Genomic DNA, 19079 nt, shown 5'->3' on the forward strand with positions numbered 1-19079 from the left:
AGTGCACCTACTTCCCCCAGAGAGCACAGAAGTTGTGATAGGGGGATTCTGCAAGGAAAACGAACACCAGCAATGCAACAACAGTGGATTTCCAGACCTGAGTACCTGTAAGACAAGGGGACCAAGTCCAAGAGTCGCGACAGTGTTGAGAGTGGGCCGGAGCCCAGGAAATGCCAGCTGAGGGTGCAAGGAAGCTGCCACTGGATGGAAGAAGCCTGGTGTTTTGCAAGAACGAAGAGGACTAGGAACTTCCCCTTTGGAGGATGGATGTCCCACGTCGTGAAGAAGCTTGCAGAGGTGTTCCCACGCAGAAACACCGCAAACAAGTCTTGCTAGCTGCAAGGGTTGTGGTTAGGGTTTTTGGATGCTGCTGTGGCCCAGGAGGGACCAGGATATCGCCACTTGGATGAGGAGACAGAGGGGGCGCCCAGCAAGTCAGGGAGCCCTCATAGAAGCAGGCAGCACCCACAGAAGTACCAGAACAGGCAATTGGAAGAGGAGTGAACTGGATTCCACGCGAAGTCACAAAAGGGAGTCCCACGATGCCGGAGGACAACTCAGAAGGTTGTGCACTGCAGGTTAGAATGTCGGGGACCCAGGCTTGGCTGTGCATGAAGGAAATCCTGGAAGAGTGCCCAGGAGCCGGAGCAGCTGCAAATCACGCGGTACCCAGCAATGCAGTCTAGCGTGGGGAGGCAAGGACTTACCTCCACCAAACTTGGACTGAAGAGTCACTGGACTGTGGGAGTCAATTGGACAGAGTTGCTGAGTTCCAGGGACCACGCTCGTCGTGCTGAGAGGGGACCCAGAGGACAGGTGATGCAGTCTTTTGTTGCCTGCGGTTGCAGGGGGAAGATTCCTTCGACTCACGGGTGATTTCTTCAGAGCTCCTGGTGCAAGAAGGAGGCAGGCTACCCCCAGAGCATGCACCACCTGGAAACAGTATGAAGCGATACAAGGTTGCTAGTAGTCGTCTTGCTACTTTGTTGCGGTTTTGCAGGTGTCCTGAGCAGTCAGCGGTCAATCCTTTGGCACAAGGTGAAGAGGGAGATGCAGAGGAACTCTGGTGAGCTCTTGCATTCGTTATCTAAAGAATTCCCCAAAGCAGAGACCCTAAATAGCCAGAAAAGGAGGTTTGGCTACTTAGGAAGGAGGATTGGCTGCTATCAGAGGTAAGAGCCTATCAGAAGGAGTCTTTGACGTCACCTGCTAGCCCTGGCCACTCAGAGCAGTCCAGTGTGCCAGCAACACCTCTGAATCCAAGATGGCAGAGGTCTGAGGCACACTGGAGGAGCTCTGGGCACCTCCCCTGGGAGGTGCAGGTCAGGGGAGTGGTCACTCCCCTTTCCTTTGTCCAGTTTCGTGCCAGAGCAGGGCTGGGGGATCCCTGAACTGGTGTAGACTGGCTTATGCAGAGATGGGCACCATATGTGCCCATCAAAGCATTTCCAGAGGCTGGGGAAGGCTACTCCTCCCCAGCCCTGACACCTACAGTATTTCCAAAGGGAGAGGGTGTAACACCCTCTCTCAGAGGAAGTCCTTTGTTCTGCCTTTCTGGGCCAGGGCTACCTGGACCCCAGGAGGGCAGAAACCTGTCTGAGGGGTTGGCAGCAGCTGCAGTGGAAACCCCGGAAAGGCAGTTTGGCAGTACCCGGCTTCTGTGCTAGAGACCCGGGGGGTCATGGAATTCCATGATCTTAGACATATTACATGGCCATGTTCGGAGTTACCATTATGACGCTGTACATAGGTAGTGACCTATGTACAGTGCATGCGTGTAATGGTGTCCCCACACTCACAAAGTCTGGGGAATTTGCCCTGGACGATGTGGGGGCACCTTGGCTAGTGCCAGGGTGTCCTCACACTATGTAACTTTGCACCCAACCTTAACCAGGTGAAGGTTAGACATATAGGTGACTTATAAGTTACTTAAGTGCAGTGGTAAATGGCTGTGAAATAACGTGGATGTTATTTCACTCAGGCTGCACTGGCAGGCCTGTGTAAGAACTGTCAGATCTCCCTATGGGTGGCAAAAGAAATGCTGCAGCCCATAGGGATCTCCTGGAACCCCAATACCCTGGGTACCTCAGTACCATATACTAGGGAATTATATGGGAGTACCAGTATGCCAATGTGAATTGGTGAAATTGGTCACTAGCCTGTTAGTGACAATTTGGAAAGCAGAGAGAGCATAACCACTGAGGTTCTGGTTAGCAGAGCCTCAGTGAGACAGTTAGTCATCACACAGGGAACACATACAGGGCACATCCTTATGAGCACTGGGGCCCTGCCTGGCAAGGTCCCATTGACACATAGACTAAAACAACATATATACAGTGAAATATGGGGGTAACATGCCAGGCAAGATGGTGCTTTCCTACACAACCCCCCCCCCCCAAATGAAGGACAATAAGACTAGCCATGTCCTGATGAGCCTTCATTGTCTAAGTGGAAATATCTGGAGAGTCCATCTGCATTGGAGTGGGTACTCCCAGGTCTATGTTCCACTGTATAGTCCATTCCATGTGGAGATATGGACCACCTCAACAATTTAGGATTTTCACCTTTCATTTGTTTTAGCCAAAGTAGAGGTTTGTGGTCTGTCTGAACAATGAAGTGAGTGCCAAACAGGTATGGCCTCAACTCCTTCTGTGCCCAGACCACAGCAAAGGCCTCCCTCTCAATGGCAGACCAACGCTTTTCTCTAGGGGTCAACCTTCTACTGACAAAAGCAACTGGTTGATCCTGGCCCTCAGAATTAAGTTGTGATAAGACTGCCCCTACCCCTAATTCAGATGCATCAGTTTGAACAATGAATTTCTTGGAGTAACATGGGCTTGTTAGGGCAGGTGCAGTGCACATGATCTGTTTGAGCTCCTCAAAAGCTTTCTGACAGCTAGCTGTCCACAATACCTTTTTAGGCATCTTCTTGCTTGTGATATCATTAAGTGGGGATGCAAGGGAGCCATAGTTTTCAATGAATCTCCTGTAATACCCAGTGAGGCCTAGGAAGGCTCTCACCTGGGTCTGAGTTGTAGGGGGAACCCAATCCATGATTGTCTGGATTTTCCCCTGAAGTGGTGCAATCTGTTCTCCACCTACCAGGTGTCCCAGATAAACCACCTTTCCCTGCCCTATCTGGCAGTTTGAAGCCTTGATAGTGAGGCCTGCCTTTTGCAGGGCCTCCAAAACTTTCCACAGGTGGACCAGGGGATCATCCCAGGTGGAGCTAAAGACAGCTATATCGTCCAGATATGCTGCACTAAAAGCCTCTAACCCTTGCAGGACTGTATTCACCAACCTCTGAAAAGTGGCAGGTGCATTTTTCAACCCAAAGGGCATCACTGTAAATTGGTAGTGCCCTCCTATAGTTGAAAATGCAGTTTTAGGTTTAGCATCCTCTGCCAATTTGATCTGCCAATACCCTGCAATAAAATCAAAGGTGCTTAGATACTTGGCAGATGCCAGTGTATCTATGAGCTCATATGCCCTGGGTATAGGGTGAGCATCAGTTTTTGTTACCTGGTTGAGACCTCTCTAACCTACACAAAACCTCATCTCCCTTTTTCCATCTTTTGAGTGAGGCTTTGGTACAAGCACCACAGGAGAGGCCCATGGGCTTTCAGAATGTTCAACCACTCCTAGATCAAGCATTTTCTGAACTTCTTGCTTTATGCTGTCCCTGACATGGTCACGCTGCCTATAGATTTTACTTTTGACAGGCATGCTGTCTCCAGTAACAATTGTGTGTTCACACCAAGATGTGGTGCCTGGCACAGTTGAAAAGAGTTCAGAAAACTGTCCAAGGAGATTTATGCAGTTGTCTTTCTGTTCAGCAGTAAGACAGTCTGCCAAAACTACTCCCTCCACTAAAGCATCATTTTCAGTGGAAGAGAAGAGATCAAAGAGAGGGTCACTCTCTTCTTCCTGTCCTTCATCTGTTGCCATGAGCAGGGTGAGATCAGCCCTGTCATAGTAGGGTTTTAGGCGGTTGACCTGGAGCACCCTAAGGGGACTCCTGGCAGTGCCCAGGTCAACCAAGTAGGTGACCTCGCCCTTCTTTTCAACAATTCAATGGGGTCCACTCCATTTGCCTTGGAGTGCTCTTGGGGCCACAGGCTCCAATACCCACACCTTCTGTCCTGGTTGGTACTGAATCAGAACAGCCTTCTGGTCATTCCATTGCTTTTGGAGCTCTTGGCTGGCCTGAAGGTTTTTACTGGCCTTTTTCATGTACTCCGCCATTCTGGATCTTAGGCCAGGTACATAGTCCACTATATCCTTTTTGGGAGCTTTTAAAGGTTGTTCCCAACCCTCCTTCACAAGTGTTAGTGGACCTCTTACAGGGTGCCCAAATAGGAGTTCAAAGGGGCTGAAGCCCACTCCTTTCTGGGGTACCTCCCTGTAAGCAAAAAGGAAGCAAGGTAACAGGACATCCCATCTCCTCCTGAGTTTTTCAGGGAGTCCCATTATCATTCCTTTGAGAGTTTTATTAAACCTCTCCACCAGTCCATTAGTTTGTGGATGATAAGGTGTGGTGAATTTGTATGTTACACCACATTCCTTCCACATAGCCTTCAAGTATGCAGACATAAAGTTGCTACCCCTGTCTGATACAACCCCTTTTGGGAAACCCACCCTGGAAAAGATTTCCAGGAGGGCTTTTGCCACTGCAGGAGCTGTAGTGGTCCTTAGAGGAATTGCTTCAGGATATCTTGTGGCATGGTCCACAACCACCAAGATAAACCTATTGCCTGAAGCAGTAGGAGGGTCAAGGGGGCCAACTATGTCAACCCCCACCCTTTCAAACGGGACCCTAACCACAGGTAGTGGAATAAGGAGGGCCTTTGGTGTGCAACCAGTCTTGCCACTAGCTTGGCAAGTCACGCAAGACTTACAAAAATCTTTTGTGTCCTCTGACATTATAGGCCAGTGAAACAGGGGGACAAGCCTTTCCCATGTTTTGATCTGGCCCAAATGCCCTGCCAAAGGAATGTCATGTGCCAGAGTTAGGAGGAACTCTCTGTACTGCAGGGGAATGACCAATCTCCTGGCTGCTCCAAGTTCTGGATCCCTTGCCTCTGTGTACAAGAGGTTGTCCTCCCAGTAAACTCTATGTGAGTCACTGACATCCCCATTTTACTGTTTGACAGCTTGCTGTCTGAGACCCTCTAATGTGGGACAGGTTTGCTGTGCCACACTCAGCTCTTCCCTGGCAGGCCCCCCTCCACCCAAAAGCTCAGCAGTGTCTGCTGCCAGCTCATCTGGTGAAGGTTATGCACAGGGAGGAAATTCTTCTTCCTCAGAAGGAGAATCATCTGTAGAGGGAGGGATAGTGGGTAGGGATTTACCCTTGCTACCCCTAGCTTTAGGGAGCACTTGGTCCATTGTTCCAGGATCCAAGTCACCCTGTCCTTTTTGCTTTTTGGCCTGAGCCCTTGTCAAAGCAAAAATATGCCCAGGAATGCCCAGCATTGCTGCATGAGCCTCCAACTCCACTTCTGCCCAAGCTGATGTCTCTAAATCATTTCCTAGTAGACAGTCTACAGGTAAATCTGAAGCAACCACAACTTTATTTGGACCAGTAACCTCCCCCCCCCACCACTTGAGATTCACAACAGCCATGGGGTGGCTAAGAGTGTTGTTATGAGCGTCTGTCACTTGGTACTGGTGACCAAGTAGATGTTGTTCAGGGTGTACCAGTTTCTATTACCATGCTAACACTGGCACCTGTGTCCCTGTAGGCCTGAACCTCAACACCATTTATTAGGGGAAGTTGCTTGTACTTATCCATATTAAGGGGACAAGCAGCCAAGGTGGCCAAATCAATGGCACCTTCAGAGAGTAATACAGCCTCTGTGGTCTCCCTAACAAGACCAACCCCAACTAAATTACCAAAAGTGAGCCCAGCTACTCCCTTGGATTGGCTATTAGTAGGTTTGCTCCCACCACCACTGCTATTACTAGGGGTACTAGAGTTTGCAGTAGGGGTTGTGGTAGTTGGAGGTTTGGTGTTTTTCTTTGAACAACTGACATCAGTTGTCCAATGGCCTTTTACTTTACATAAATAACACCAAGGCTTTTTAACATGATTTGAAGAGGATTTGGACCCACCACCCCCACCAGAGTGTTTTTGTGGGCCTGATGAAGACTAATTTTTAGATTTGTCCCCACCCTTGTCAGAAGACTTACCATCCTTCTTCTTGCCATCCTTGTCACCCCCTGTCTGAACTTTTCTGTTCACTCTTGTTCTGACCCATTTGTCTGCCTTCTTTCCCAATTCTTGGGGAGAGGTCAGATCTGAGTCCACTAGATATTGGTGTAACAAGTCAGACACACAGTTATTCAGAATATGCTCTCTCAGAATAAGATTATACAGGCTTTCATAGTCAGAAACTTTACTGCCATGTAACCACCCCTCCAAGGCCTTCACTGAACAGTCATCAAAGTCTATCCAGTCTTGTGAGGACTCTTTTCTGGTGTCTCTGAACTTAATCCTGTATTGTTCAGTGGTTAAGCCAAATCCATCCAAGAGTGCATCCTTCAAAACTTCAAAATTGTTAGCACCACTTTCTCTAACAGTAAGGAGCCTCTCCCTACCTTTTCCATTGAAAGATAGCCACAATATAGCAGCCCACTGCCTTTGAGGCACCCCCTGTACCATACAGGCCCTCTCAAGTGCAGCAAACCACTTGTTAATGTCATCCCCCTCCTTGTAAGGGGGAACTATCTTATGCAGATTCCTGGAATCATGCTCTTTAACAGGATTACTATCAGGAATACTGCTGCCGCCACCATGGGGTCCAAATCCCAATCTCTGTCCCTCCTTCTCCGGGTCTAGGGATTCCCTGTCTAGAGCCAGCTGTTGCTGTTTAAGCTTCAGTCTGGTCTCTTCCACTCTCAACGTTTTGAGTTCCCTTTCTAACATGTTGTCTTCAGGGTGGGTGGGTTGGGAATGCTTGGACACTGAGGACAAATTGGAAACAACAGAGGAAGATCTGTCCCTAACAGCTTGGACTCTAACAACCTGGCCTCCAGGAACAAAAACATCCCTACTATGATGGGAGCTTCTATTACTACCAGCATTGCTCTGAGGTCTGCTGAGGGGCAGATTTGGAATAGAACCCTCCATACCTCCCTCAAGGGGTTCCCCTGAGTCAGAATGGGAGCTATCTACTAACTTCTCAGTTGAAGTGCCTCCTAGGGACTTATCATTCTCAATGGCCATGTTAAATAGAAATTCCCTTGAAGGGTTCTTTCCTAACACTAAACCTCTATCAATGCAGAGACTCCTTAGGCTCTTGAAGTTTAAATTGTCATAAGTAGTATTGACCAATTTAAGAGCAGTTCCTACATCAGACATGATAAAAGAAGGTTTAGAGACTGTGAGAAGAGAGAAAAAGTTTCAGGACTTTTTAAAGAACAGAAAAAAAACTTTTTCAAACTTTTTGGAAACTTTTAGAAGTCTAGCAGTACTTTTCAGCACTTAGGAGAAAGTGTAAGAGGAGAAAAGCAAAACTTTTTGGTTAGGTGTACATACACTAAACTTGTTTTGTATATTATTCTCTTATGAAAAGTACACAATGACAAAGTGGTAAGTAGTTACAAGTACTTATCCCACCCCTGCACAACCAATGTAGGAGGCTGGCCTGGCTTGTAGTGGGAACCAGAGGTACTTACACCTTGTGCCAGGTCCAGTTATCCCTTATTAGTGTAGAAGAGGTGTTTCTAGCAGCAAAGGCTGATAGAAGGTAGCTATAGCAAAGCAGCTTAGGCTGAACTAGGAGACATGTAAAGCTTCTACTATACCACTGGTGTCATATGCACAATATCATAAGAAAACACAAAATACAGATATACTAAAAATAAAGGTACTTTATTTTTATGACAATGGGGGTGATTATGACCTTGGCGGACGGCGGAGGCCGTCCGCCAAGGTACCGCCGCCAAATGACCGCACCGCGGTCAAAAGACCGCGGCGGCCATTCAGACATTTCCTCTGGGCCGGCGGGCGCTCTCCAAAAGAGCGCCCGCCGGCCCAGAGGAATTGCCCCTGCAACGAGGACGCCGGCTCAGAATTGAGCCGGCGTAGTTGCAGGGGTGCGACGGGTGCAGTTTGCACCCGTCGCGTATTTCAGTGTCTGCATTGCAGACACTGAAATACACAGTGGGGCCCTCTTACGGGGGCCCCTGCAGTGCCCATGCTTTGGCATGGGCACTGCAGGGGCCCCCAGGGGCCCGCGGCACCCCCTACCGCCATCCTGTTCCTGGCGGGAGACCCACCAGGAACAGGATGGCGGTAGGGGGTGTTAGAATCCCCATGGCGGCGGAGCGCGCTCCGCCGCCACGGAGGATTCCCCCGAGCAGCGGGAAGTCGGCGGGAGACCGCCGACTTTCCGCTTCTGACCGCGGCTGAACCGCCGCGGTCAGAATGCTCGTGGGAGCACCGCCAGCCTGTTGGCGGTGCTCCCGTGGTCGGTGGCCCTGGCGGCCACCGGCCGCCAGGGTCAGAATGACCCCCAATATGCCAAAAGTATCTCAGTGAGTACCCTCAGGATGAGGATGAGAAATATACACAAGATATATGTACACAAACCAAAATTATGCAGGTAATAGCAAGAAAAGTAATGCAAGCAGTGTAAAGTTACAATAGATTGCAATAGGAGCACATAGGTATAGGGGCAACACAAACCATATACTCCAAAAGTGGAATGCGAACCACGAATGGACCCCAAACCTATGTGAGCTTGTAGAGGGTCGCTGGGACTGTAAGAAAACAGTGAGGGTTAGAAAAATAGCCCACCCCAAGACCCTGTAAGGTAGGTGTAAAGTGCACCTACTACCCCCAGAGAGCACAGAAGTTGTGATAGGGGGATTCTGGAAGGAAAACGAACACCAGCAATGCAACAACAGTGGATTTCCAGACCTGAGTACCTGTAAGACAAGGGGACCAAGTCCAAGAGTCGCGACAGTGTCGAGAGTGGGCCGGAGCCCAGGAAATGCCAGCTGAGGGTGCAAGGAAGCTGCCACTGGATAGAGGAAGCTTGGTGTTTTGCAAGAACGAAGAGGACTAGGAACTTCCCCTTTGGAGGATGGATGTCCCACGTTGTGAAGAAGCTTGCAGAGGTGTTCCCACGCAGAAAGACCGCAAACAAGCCTTGCTAGCTGCAAGGGTTGCGGTTAGGATTTTTGGATGCTGCTGTGGCCCAGGAGGGACCATGATGTCGCCACTTAGATGAGGAGACAGAGGGCGCGCCCAGCAAGTCAGGGAGTCCTCACAGAAGCAGGCAGCACCCGCAGAAGTACTGGAACAGGCACTTGGAATAGGAGTGAACTGTAGTCCACGCAAAGTCACAAAAGGGAGTCCCACGACGCCGGAGGACAACTCAGAAGGTTGTGCACTGCAGGTTAGAGTGTCGGGGACCCAGGCTTGGCTGTGCATGAAGGAAATCCTGGAAGAGTGCACAGGAGCCGGAGCAGCTGCAAATCACGCGGTACCCAGCAATGCAGTCTAGCGTGGGGAGGCAAAGACTTACCTCCACCAAACTTGGACTGAAGAGTCACTGGACTGTGGGAGTCACTTGGACAGAGTTGCTGAGTTCCAGGGACCACGCTCGTCATGCTGAGAGGGGACCCAGAGGACCGGTGATGCAGTCTTTTGTTGCCTGTGGTTGCAGGGGGAAGATTCCGTCGACCCACAGGTGATTTCTTCAGGGCTCCTGGTGCAAGAAGGAGGCAGGCTACCCCCAGAGCATGCACCACCTGGAAACAGTCGAGAAGGCCAGCAGGATGAAGCGATACAAGGTTGCTAGTAGTCATCTTGCTAGTTTGTTGCGGTTTTGCAGGCGTCCTGAGCAGTCAGCGGTCAATCCTTTGGCAGAAGGTGAAGAGGGAGATGCAGAGGAACTCTGGTGAGCTCTTGCATTCGTTATCTAAAGAATTCCCCAAAGCAGAGACCCTAAATAGCCAGAAAAGGAGGTTTGGCTACTTAGGAAGGAGGATTGGCTACTAACAGAGGTAAGAGCCTATCAGAAGGAGTCTTTGATGTCACCTGCTGGCCCTGGCCACTCAGAGCAGTCCAGTGTGCCAGAAACACCTCTGAATCCAAGATGGCAGAGGTCTGGGGCACACTGGAGGAGCTCTGGACACCTCCCCTTGGGAGGTGCATGTCAGGGGAGTGGTCACTCCCCTTTCCTTTGTCCAGTTTCGCGCCAGAGCAGGGCTGGGGTATCCCTGAACCGGTGTAGACTGGCTTATGCAGAGATGGGCACCATCTGTGCCCATCAAAGCATTTCCAGAGGCTGGGGGAGGCTACTCCTCCCCAGCCCTGACACCTATTTCCAAAGGGAGAGGGTGTAACACCCTCTCTCAGAGGAAGTCCTTTGTTCTGCCTTTCTGGGCCAGGGCTACCTGGACCCCAGGAGGGCAGAAACCTGTCTGAGGGGTTGGCAGCAGCTGCAGTGGAAACCCCGGAAAGGCAGTTTGGCAGTAACCGGCTTCTGTGGTAGAGACCCGGGGGATCATGGAATTGTCCCCCCAATGCCAGAATGGCATTGGGGTGACAATTCCATGATCTTAGACATATTACATGGCCATGTTCGGAGTTACCATTGTGACGCTGTACATAGGTAGTGACCTATGTACAGTGCACACGTGTAATGGTGTCCCCGCACTCACAAAGTCCGGGGAATTTGCCCTGGACGATGTGGGGGCACCTTGGCTAGTGCCAGGGTGCCCTCACACTAAGTAACTTTGCACCCAACCTTCACCAGGTGAAGGTTAGACAAATAGGTGACTTATAAGTTACTTAAGTGCAGTGGTAAATGGCTGTAAAATAACGTGGACGTTATTTCACTCAGGCTGCACTGGCAGGCCTGTGTAAGAACTGTCAGATAACTGTCAGATCTCCCTATGGGTGGCAAAAGAAATGCTGCAGCCCATAGGGATCTCCTGGAACCCCAATACCCTGGGTACCTCAGTACCATATACTAGGGAATTATATGGGTGTACCAGTATGCCAATGTGAATTGGTGAAATTGGTCACTAGCCTGTTAGTGACAATTTGGAAAGCAGAGAGAGCATAACCACTGAGGTTCTGGTTAGCAGAGCCTCAGTGAGACAGTTAGTCATCACATAGGGAACACATACAGGGCACATACTTATGAGCACTGGGGCCCTGCCTGACAGGGTCCCAGTGACACATAGACTAAAACAACATATATACAGTGAAATATGGGGGTAACATACCAGGCAAGATGGTACTTTCCTACACAAAGTGACAAAACAAAAAAGGGGGGGAAGAGACAGAGGACACACTTGGTCAATGCCAGCAACAACACCACCATTGGCATACACAACACACAGGAAACAGCCCTACGCACTAGGCGATGCACTACTAGTCACAATGCTAGTGACCAGGCCATGGACAGTAATACCTAACGCCAGTTGCAGCATACCTGAAACCCACAGAGCCCTGCCCAGTAGTGGATGCCCACTAGCTTGTTTGGAGGTGGAGATCATCAGCCCCTGCCCAACATGGAACCTACCCTGCAATGTCCGGCCTGGCCTAGGGGCACCAACAGGCACACATCCCTGACCCAGGGACCACCCTACCATGCGCATGTAATATATTGGGAACTGTACTCACTCCCTTGTGGCTGCTGTGATGCCCTCAAGCGCAAATCCAGCTCCGGATAGGCCTCCACCTGTATATGGAACATCAGTGGTGTCAAGGTTTGATGTCCACCCCTTCCTTGTTGGAAGGCCATCCCCAGCTGGGCCCCCGCTGTCTTCCTTGCCCAGTGTCTCAGGTTCTCCCATTGTTTGCAACAGTGGGTGCTCCGCCTGCCGTAGACCCCCAGGGTCCGCACGTCCTTGGCGATGGCACGCCATGTACCCTTTTTCTGATGGGTGCTGGCCTGCAGACATATATACATAGAAAAAGGTATCACTCATACCGTACGGCCTGTTACACTCATGGCCCACCATATCCCTCCCATCCTCTTGCGCACATACAGTGCCCACCATACATGCAGCACCCTGCCCAGGACCCTTCAACCACCCCCCCTTACATGAGACCCTCACATACAGCACGCCATGCATGCATGCCCCATGCATCAGGCTCACAGTGTACTCACCTGTTGGTTTGGAGGCGCATACAGCATTCAGTACTGGGTTAGGACCCCATCCACTAGTCTCTCCAACTCCGCAGCGGTGAAAGAAGGGACCCTTTCCCCAGTGACTTAAGCCATGGTTGGTTCCAGACACAGGTCACAGCAGCACTTGCAGTGTAGGTCCTCTCCTGTTGAAGGTCAGGTAGCAAGTGAGTGAACAGATAGAAAATGGTGGTCACGTCCGCGGCGGTGCTTACCGTCACCGCCAGCGTACATCACCATTGGCCACTGTATCCCATAGGGCCCAATGATAACCAATGAGGAGTTGCACAGCGGTACTCGACCACCTCCCGCAACGGCGCACAACGTCAGTGGCATTACCTCATTTCCACCAGTCCATCCACACAGGACAGGCGTCCGCCATTTCAGAGGGGGGAGGTCATGGCACCTAACTGCGTCACAGCACACATAGGCACATTTTGGGGCTAAAGATCAACATACTGTTTCTGTCACAACATGCAAGTCACTGTACATTTAGGAAATGTTGAAAACTGACCAGATGCTCATCGTTTTGCCCCATAGTTTACAACCACTGAGGATGAATAGGAGATGGAGACATCCCCAGTGTACAGGCCCCTGATGGACTTGCCAACAATGGAGGACAGGCACATTATACTCACCTACAGACTTGATAGGGCAACAATCCAAGAGCTGTGTGCCCAATTGGAGCCAGACCTGATCTCAGCTATCCCTCACCCCACTGGGATACCCCCTCTTCTGCAAGTCCTATCTGTGCTCCACTTCTTGCCAACTGGCTCCTTCCAAGTGACAGTGGGCTTGGCAGCAGGAATGTCACACCCAAGGTTCTGAAACGTGCTGACCAGAGTGTTGTGTGCCCTGATGAAACACATGCACAGCTACATTGTTTTCCCCCAGGTGGAGGATTTGGCCACAGTGAAAGCTGATTTCTATGCAATGGGACACATCCCAAAAATTAGTGGGGCAATTGATGGTACACATATTGCCTTTGCCCCCCCCCGGAGAAATGAACAGGTGTTTAGAAATCGAAAGAGCCTTCGCTCTATGAATGTGCAGGTAGTGTGCCTGGCGGACCAGTACATCTCCAATGTGAATGCAAAGTATCCTGGGTCTGTGCATGATGCCTTTTTATCCTGAGGAATAGCAGCATCCCATATGTGATGGCTCAACTCCAGAGGCACCGGTTGTGGCTAATAGGTGAGCCCGTGGTCCCCACCCAGTGTATGTTGGTATATGGGTGTGGGGTTGGCCCTAAGGGTTAGTGTCTGGCTAACAGGTATCCCTCGATATATGCAGGCCACTCTGGTTGCAATGTTACAATGAGGCACATGGGCGAACAAGAATTATAGAGTGAACCTTTGGCCTCTTGAAAGCCAGGTTTCGGTGCCTCCATCTAACAGGTGGACCCCTGTGCTACTCACCCAAGCAGGTGTGCCAGATCATCGTAGCATGTTGCATGTTGCACAACCTTGCCTTATGTCACCAGGTGCCTTTTCTGCAGGAGGATGAGGCTGGAGATGGGTGTGTGGTAGCGGTAGAGCTTGTGGACAGTGACGAAGATGAGGCAGAGGATGAGAATGTGGACAACAGAACAGCAATCATTCGACAGTACTTCCAGTGACACACAGGTAAGACACTGTAACTCCACCTACCATTGCAGTTTTATGTTGGAAATTTTCACTGGCAGGCTGATGTTCCCACTACTATAGCCACTTACTGTACCCTTTGACATGTCTATTCACAGATATCTGTGCCACACTCTGGCTCCTGGTGTATTGACTGCAGCAAAATACAGGTCATACCTATGTATACATTACTGTACAATTTAATTGCAATGTCTACAGATTGTTAAACAAATATGTAGTTCAATCACTTGACAGACTCAATACTTGTATTTTTTACACAGATATTTTATTTATGTGCTAATAAGTGGAAGGGGTATTTCGATAGGCTGGGGGGGGTGGTGGAGGAGAGTCCAGGATAGAATCCAGTCTATTTGTATCACAGGTGCATTGTCCATGGGGGCATAGGAAGGAGAGCAATGGCAGTTCAAGGTGGACAGGGTGATAGAGTGGGACACAAGGGTGACAATCAGTAGAGTCTTATTTCCTGGTGGGAGTCTTGGCAATGCTCTCTGGCTTCTGCCTGGATCGCAGGGACCGTTTGCATGGTGGTTCTCCTTCTGCAGGGGAGGGGTGCTGGTGGCCTGTTGTTCCTGTGGCGGGGCCTCCTGTCCACTAGCGTCAGCGGAGGAGGAGGGCTGTTCATCGGTGTGGCTAGTGTCAGGGGCCCGTTGGTGTGCCACTGCCTCCTTCATGGTGTTGGCCATGTCTGCCAGCACCCCTGCAATGGTGACCAAGGTGATGTGGATGTCCCTCAGGTCCTCCCTGATCCCCAGGTATTGTCCCTCCTGCATTGGGTCTCCTGCAACTTGGCCAGTATCTGGCCCATCGTCTCCTGGGAATGGTGCTATGCTCCCAGGATGTTGGTGAGTGCCTCGTGGAGAGTCGGTTCCCTCGTTCTTTCCTCCCCCTGTCGCACAGCAGTCCTCCCAGTTTCCCTGTTGTCCTGTGCCTCTGTCCCCTGAACTGTGTGCCCACTGCCACTGACCCCAGGTCCCTTATCATCCTGTGTTTGTGGTGTGTCCTGGGGTCCCTGTAGTGGTGGACACACTGCTGATTGACGTGTTCTGGGGTCAGAGGTATGGGCCCACTGGGTGGGTGCTGTGGTGGTGTTTCCTGAGGGGGGAGGCTCTGTGGTGGTATGGGACTGTGCCTGGGTATACGAATGTCTGGAGGTCCCTGATGGGCCAGGTTGGTCATCCAGATCCAGGCAAGCAGAGCTGCTGTCATCACTGTGGGCCTTTTCTGTGGGGGGACTGGTTGTTGCTGGCATCTCCTCTCCGATGATGTTGAGTGTGGGACCTGTGGGGCTGTAAATGTAGTGTTATTGTTTCTGCGTGTGACATCTTGTGCATGGGTGTATTGGCCTCTATGGTTGTGAGTGCCCTGTCAGCTATGCCTTGTGTGAGTAGTTATTTTGTGGGCTAGGTGTTTCTCTCTCATGTGCATGCTGTGGTGATGGGTGTCCATGCAGGGCTGTGAGTGCTGTCCATGCATTGTTGTTGCATGCAGTGCTGGGTACTGGGATGGGTGGGTTGTGATGGTGGGGTGTATGTGAAGTTGTGGGGTGATGAGGTGAGGGTGGGACTGGGGGTATGTGATGGCATGCAGATAGGGGGATGATAGTAACATAGATTTGACTTACCAGAGTCCAGTCCTCCTGCTACTCCTGCCAGCCCCTCAGGATGCAGTATTGCCAAGACTTGCTCTTCCCATGTTGTTAGTTGTGGGGGAGGAGGTGGGCGTTCACCGCCAGTCCTCTGTACAGCTAGGTGGTGTCTTGCAACCATGGAACCTCCTTTCCCCGTAGGTCGTTCCACCTCTTCCTGATGTCATCCCTTGTTCTGGGGTGCTGTCCCAAGGCATTGACCCTGTCCACGATTCTCCGCGATAGCTCCATCTTCCTAGCGTTGGATATCTGCTGCACCTGTGATCCGAATAGCTGTGGCTGTACCCTGATGATTTCCTCCACCACGACCCTTAGCTCCTCCTCAGAGAACCTGGGGTGTCGTTGTGGTTCCATGGGTGTAGTGTTAGTGGTGTGTGTGAGGGTGTGTGGGGTGATGTGTTGGGGTGTGTGAAGTAAGGTGCGTGGATGGGTATGGGTGATGGTGTTCTGTGGCTCTTGTTGTGTGGGTGATCTTGCTGTATCTCTCTCTAGTGACAATTTTTGTTAGTCGTAAAGGGATGTGGGTAGTGTGGATGTGTGTTTTATAGTGGTATAGGTGTGTGGGTGTGGTGTGTGTATGTGTGTGTAGTTTGAATTGTCCAATGTAGTGTTGTTTTCTTAGTGTGTGTGTATTTTGAGCGCGGCGGTATGTACTGCCAATGGTTTAACGCAGTTGAATATCTACCGCAGTGATTCGTGGGTCATAATGCTGTGGGCGTAGTTCTGTGGGTGTAACGGTGTGGGTTTTACTACCGCCAGTTTATCACTGACCTTTGGGCTGGTGGACTTGTTTGTGTGGCTGTATAGTGATGGATTGCTATGTGTGGGTCATAATATGGGTAGCGGTATAACGCCGTGGTCGGGGTATGTTGGCGGCAGTTGGCATGGCGCTAAGCAGGACTTACCGCCAATGTCATTATGTGGGCCTTTAACCTCCAAGGGCAAATTCAAGTGTTTGTAGTAGTAGTCCTGAAAAAACGTCACTTTGTTAGCACCCTTTTTCCTTAATCACCCCAGGAAAAAGAAAACACTCATTGGCATAGCCAATAGGTTTCGCCTATGCAAGACCTATTTGCGTTGACAGTCTCTTTTAAAGATGTTACAGAGCAACACGAGCTGCTGTGTAACATAGTTTAAAGGAGGGGCGCAACAAGATTTGAACTTTGGGGGGGCTAGTAGTTCAAGCCACGGTGGTTGGGCTACGACTTCACGCAATGAGGGTGGAGGCATCTTGAGAGTTAGTATGAGAACACACATTAGCAAAGCCAACAGATTTGAATTTCATGTGCTAACGCATGCAAACAGCATTTACACATGCCTGTTTTAAAATGTAAAGCCAGAACTATTGGCTTTGCCCATGCTTTCCCTTGAGACATTTAGCACCGCTGGAGCTTCTGGAGTGTACACCAGACCTGCAAGCATCAGATGCTTGCAAGAAGGCACCAAGCTAGACTTGTGTCTCGCCTTCCTGTCTGACACAGAAATTAAAATACTGACGCCATATTGGAAAAGTGTCTTTTCCTTACTTAAAGCAACATAAGCCACATAATAAACAAATGCTCCCATGAACAAGAAAATGTTTGTTGGAGGATCTCCCAATTCGCACACAAATATGCTCCCATGGACATAGTGGTAGACTTATGTGAATCCCATTAATGATGTGGAGCGTGTACTTGGATTAATAAAATTATGGGGGATTGTATATGGTTGTCACAAAATGAGGATTGGTCAACAAGAGCTCAAACGGTAGGGGAATTCACAAAGCGAAATAAGTGGATTACCCGTTCACAAATGTAAAAACAACTATGGGGGTGATTCTCACCCTGGCGGGCGGCGGAGGCCGCCCACCAGAGTTCCCCCCTCCAAAATACCGCTCTGCGGTCGAAAGACCGCTGAGGGTATTTTGGGTTTTGCACTGGGCTGGCGGGCGACCGCCAAAAGGCCGCCCGCCAGCCCAGTGCAAAACACCTTCCCACGAGGACGCCGGCTCAGAATTGAGCCGGCGTAGTGGGAAGGTGCGACGGGTGCAGTGGCACCCGTCGCGTATTTCAGTGTCTGCAAAGCAGACACTAAAAGACAAAGTGGGGCCCTCTTACGGGGGCCCCTGCAGTGCCCATGCCATTGGCATGGGCACTGCAGGGGCCCCCAGGGGCCCCACGACAACCCATACCGCCATCCTGTTCCTGGCGGGCGAACCGCCAGGAACAGGATGGCGGTATGGGCTGTCAGAATCCCCATGGCGGCGCAGCGAGTTGCGCCGCCATGGAGGATTCTTAAGGGCAGCGGAAAACCGGCGGGAGACCGCCGGTTTTCCACTTCTGACCGAGGCAAAACCGCCGCGTCAGAATGCCCTGCGGGGCACCGCCAGCCTGTTGGCGGTGCTCCCGCCAACCCTGGCCCCGGCGGTCCATGACCGCCGGGGTCAGAATGACCCCCTAAGTGTTTATATTTATGTTGCACGGACCTAGGTGATTAGCACTGGATCACTATACATTAAGGGAAGTGATCTCAAATAGGGGCTTAAAACTTTGAATTGCACACGTTTGCAAAAGCATGTCACAAATTTACAATTTAGGCACAGAGAGATTAAGGGGGTTATTCCAACTTTGGAGGAAGTGGTAATCCGTCCCAAAAGTGACGGTAAAGTGACGGATATACCACCAGCCGTATTACGATTCCATTATATCCTATGGAACTCGTAATACGGCTGGTGGTAAATCCGTCACATTTGGGACGGATTACCACCTCCTCCAAAGTTGGAATAACCCCCTAAGTGATTTACCCAGAACTGCACAATTTTCAGTCAAGTGCCAATCTGGATTCAAACCCAGATCTCCAGGTGTCAAGGTACTGGTGCTGAAAGTGTTACATTGCCAATTGGTTCCTATGACATACACTGCTGGCACTGGCATCAGCCACTGATAAGGTGATATCAACATTTCTGGTGAACAAGGGAGCAAAGGGAATTGGTGAAATGTGCTGTATAGTTCGCCTTAGCACCATTTTTGTGCTGCTTGTTCATGCATCACTCACTCTCCATCTCCCATTGCACCCCCTCTCTCCTTTGCTGTCTCAGTCACATTCTCCTCTCATTTCTTTCTCCTCTTTTCCCTCCATATAGCCTCACACTTTTGCTTTCTTCCATTTCACTATTCTATATCTCTTCTATCTTGTTCCACAATTTCTTAAATCGATCCCTTCTCTCTCACTTTCATGCTCCTTCCCACCTTCTCATCACTTCCTATCACAGATAGGCCATGTAAGGACTGTGGACATAAAGTAGGTGAAGGGACCACCGCTTCTGCTTTAGCATAATTGTTGAAGCCACAACAACCATGATCATCAAGGGGCCTAAACCTTACTCAAGGAGGGTCAACAATTGCAAGAGCATACACATCTTAGTGTAAGTTACACTACATACCAAACACTGCAATGGGGCAACACTCATGGCAGAGTACCCGTACTCTACCAGAGTGAAGATTAGGTACACCTATATAGTTTTTGGTCCTGAAGAAATGCTACTCGATCTATGTTGATGTAGGCATAAAACATGTCGACCTCACACTAAAAAATATTCATTAGATTGCACCATTTCCATCCAGGAGAAGCCAGGACCCTTATACCCCCTAGCTTCAT

Source organism: Pleurodeles waltl, chromosome 10 (assembly GCF_031143425.1).
Source record: "Pleurodeles waltl isolate 20211129_DDA chromosome 10, aPleWal1.hap1.20221129, whole genome shotgun sequence".
Lineage (NCBI taxonomy): Eukaryota > Metazoa > Chordata > Amphibia > Caudata > Salamandridae > Pleurodeles > Pleurodeles waltl.